Source organism: Benincasa hispida, chromosome 2 (genome assembly GCF_009727055.1).
Source record: "Benincasa hispida cultivar B227 chromosome 2, ASM972705v1, whole genome shotgun sequence".
NCBI lineage: Eukaryota > Viridiplantae > Streptophyta > Magnoliopsida > Cucurbitales > Cucurbitaceae > Benincasa > Benincasa hispida.
In genome coordinates this window covers 40,413,531-40,417,651 of record NC_052350.1, presented here as the reverse complement: position 1 = coordinate 40,417,651, position 4,121 = coordinate 40,413,531, and positions in this window count along the sequence as shown.

Below are 4,121 nucleotides of genomic sequence, written 5' to 3'. Positions count from 1 at the left end.
CGAAACTGTCATTGGTCGGAGAGGGACTCGGTTTGATAATTAGATCACAAACCAATTGTTCATTAGAGGATCAATGGGACTCAAGGAACGAGAGATAATCTCGGGGTAAAACAACCTTTTGATCTAGCCGTTATTATGAACAACCTGTGAAATGTTTACTTACTAATCATAGTTATATCGAGTGGACACAATATATCTACAATGAGGGGAGTGCAACTCTGGGCTTTAGTGGAGTGACCTAGTAGTTAACGAATGGGGATTAATTCGGTGTAAAGAGTTTAACCAATTAATCTTGGATCGCTGGAGCCCATGTAGGTCTTATAGGTCTCCTACTAGCTCACAAATGGATAAGCCTTATAATAGCGTGATAAGTTAATTTGAATCGTTCAAATATGAATTAAAGGAATTAGTAATTATATGTGATATAATTAAACATTTAATTTTGAAATTAAACAAAATTGGAGAATCGATTAATATTTAAATAAATTCATAAATAGAGATTCATGATAGTGGAATTGGTGATGAATTAATTTGATATTTGATATTAAATTAATTAGAATTAATTAAATTATTAAATTAATTATTAATTAGAAATTATTTATTGAATTAATTTTTGTAAAATTAATAAAAAAATCAATTTTAATTAAAGAATTAAAATTTAAAAGTTAATTTTTAGTTTTTAATTTTAATTTTGGAAAAGTTTCAAAATTGAAATAAAAATTGAAAAATTGGAAAAGTGAGAATTTCCCACTTCTTCACCTAGCAAGTTAGTCACAATTCCATTCCATTTTCAGCTCAAATTCTCAAGGTAGAGTTGTAATTCATACATGCTTTTTGATTGCATGATAGTCATGCAATATATAGCTCAAAGTTTGAGTGGAATGGTCATGCAATTGTCGCTGAATTACAGAAAAAAAAAGGGACTGAAGAAGACTGTTCTTTAAGCCTGTGATAAACCAGAAAGTCTATCATCTTCTCCTTAACAATTTCTTAATCCAAGCTTATTTTTAGTCTTACAACTCAATCTAAAGCACAAGAGAATAGTAGGGAAGACCTTGTGGTGGTTCACAACCAAAGAAGAATGAGATTGCAGCTGGTTTTCATGATTCAAAGGTATCTTCAAAGATTACTGTTAAAACTCTGTTTTTAGTTTATGAACATACTGAATTTGAAGCCAAAAATAATGAATTAGAATACTTAATAATTCTGTTTTCTTCCGTTGCTTGCTTCCTTAATCAAAACTTACTTAAAGACAAAATACATGCAAAATATCATCTTGCATGTCTTCCATCTCAAACTCCACTAGCATGAAATCTGTAGATGTCAAACTTTGGAAGAGCCATTTCAAATACCACTTAGTGGGAACCACTAACTAATTTTTTATTAAAATAAATTTTATAATAAAACAATTTTTGAAAAAATATGAATTACTATTTTCATATTTAGAAATTATTTAATTAAAACAATTCTAATTAAATAAATAAACAAATTTAATATCACATATTAAATTGTCTTTGGCATCTAGCTTTCTATTAATCACTTAATCAATTTTCAAACACTTTCATGCTAATATTTTATTTAAAACAAACTCTCCAAAATAATTAATTAATTATAAATTATATCTTATATAAAATGTAATTTTCCCTAAAGACCGAATTTGAACATTTCAAATTATAACTTCACCTAGTTCTTCAATTGTGTTCGTAGTGAGCTAGCAAGGAAACTCGATTGGACCTACAGATCATGGGCTCTAACGATCCAAGACTAACCAATCAGACTCTTTAACCTAGTTAATCAACATTTGTTAACTAACGGGACTATCCACTATAGCCTGTATTTTGCACTCCTTTCACTGTAGATATATTATATGTCCATTTGAAATAACTGTCATCAATAAGTTGATCATTCAAAGGTTATTCGTAACCTCAGCTAGGTCAAAAACCGAAATATCCCTCAGTTACATCTTTTCTCCTTAAGTACCACTATCCCTCTAATGAACAATTTATTTAGAATCTTAATCACTAAATTCATTCTTTCTCAGGCCAACGAGTGGATGGGGCCCCTTGTTCAAGAATCAGGATCAATGCTTAAAGGAACAATATTTCTACTATCCCTAAAATGGATAGGAATGAGTTCCATCTTGCGAATTCTACATTCCAGCTATCTAGTTGGTGTTATCCCTGAAATGGGAGGCATATTGAGTAGCGTTATTAAGCTTACCCTCACCTATGCAGATAAAGGGACAATCCCGAATAAGCAGAAGTTCATCGATAGCTCAGGATTCAGATCAAGTTAACGGTGTTAATACGTAATAATGATTATTTTGTAGTTAGTCTTACACAATCTCAACGTGTAGAACACCCCTGCTCACATGTCTCTACATGAAGGAACTGATCACATCGTTTATGAAACTTTACAACATTTGTAACAATCATAAAGTGGGTGGTATTCAATAGTATCTCTAGAAATAGGTACCCAACCCAATCCAAGTACTATAGACTATTTTTCTATTTTACTCAAACTTGGTCTAGTTTATGTCTCCACATAAAGTCCAAGTATTCATTACAATAGCCAAGAGTTCATAGTTTGTTGGATTTATAGTTATCAATTCAATTTCATTCAACAACATTTTTATGAATAAACTTCATATATGTTTACTGTTTACAAACTACGAGTTTTAGGACATATAATCTAATATAACACAAGAGTCCTGAACACCTTCTACTTACATTCGAGCTTAAGGTGTCTCCGCCATGTGAAGTCCAATGCATAGGCCTTCCTTGAGCCGTCATTCCAACCTTTTTCACGTTCTATTATGCGTCCACCTCACCCTAGGCTCGATCGGGGCTTCATTTGGTTCAGCCACTTACCCCTTGTTGTCGTAAATCCGACCTTGTTCTCCAAGTTTCTCTAACCAACGTATGTTGACCTGGGTTAGGCACATGGTTACTTCATCAACAACCCTTCATGCATCCAACATTTCCTCCATGCATCTATAGGGTGCCTCTAAGGCATGCTCCCTTAGGTTTGGACGTATGGTTCCTTAACTATGTTTCCAACTTGACTCTTACCCACCACCTAGCTTCCTCTTCGGCCTTTACCTAAAGCATGCACCCTTCTTGCCCCAAGCATGCATCCAACTAGGATTCTTGGGCTTCCTTGGTGTAACACTCCCCCCAAATATTTATCTTATGCTTTCATCTTGCTCCTTATAGATCCAAAATGGAACTCCCAAAGCCCCCTATATGCCAACCATAGTTCTATGCGCCCAATTCAACCTCCTACACCAATCCTTCTTCCTCTTCCTTCTCTTTTAGTTTCTATTTACTTCTCAATGTATAGCTTACTTCCTTAACTCAAAGGCTTAGTCATTTTTCTTCTTTATCTTACTTTTCCCTTCAGGATATGCATCCAGATGGCTACTGATGCATCCGAAACCCATCTATGCATCTAACTCTTCCCTCATCAGGGTTTCCTCCACTTGTGTTGTCCTATGTTGTCCAACACTTAGCCAATTCATTTTCTAGAATATTCTATGCATCCATCATGCCTTCCCTATGCATCCATGATGGTTCTCTATGCGTCCATCCTGTTCTTCATGCATAGTTCCCTTAACTCACCTCATAGCATAGCTTCCTATATTCCCTAAACATCTAAGTTGTCCGAAAACTCCTCTTGGGATGCATTCACTATGCTTCCATGCGTCCAAGACTCCCCATCCTCTCTTATGCTATGAGTTTAACTTTTACTCTCATAGCATAGTTTGGACACTTAGCCAAATTTTTGGCTTCAAACTACTATGTCTCCAACACTTAGAAAGTTTTCTCCTTCAAAAGCATAGTTTAGTTAAACCTTCCTCTTTCAAGACCCAAACTCCAAGCTCTTCTCTACCTTTAGGGGCCATTTGGATTGAGGTTTTCTCAATGCCCAGGAATTAAGGATGTCTGGGAATAAAATTACTAGGAATCAACGATGACTATGTTTGGTTGTGCATGGGAAAACAATGTTTGGGAATAATATGTGTGGGAATAGTATGTGGGAATTAAAAAAAAAAAATTGAGATTGTAAAAACAAGTCCAAACGATCATTTACAAAATACTATACATGTTGGGAATGTGATC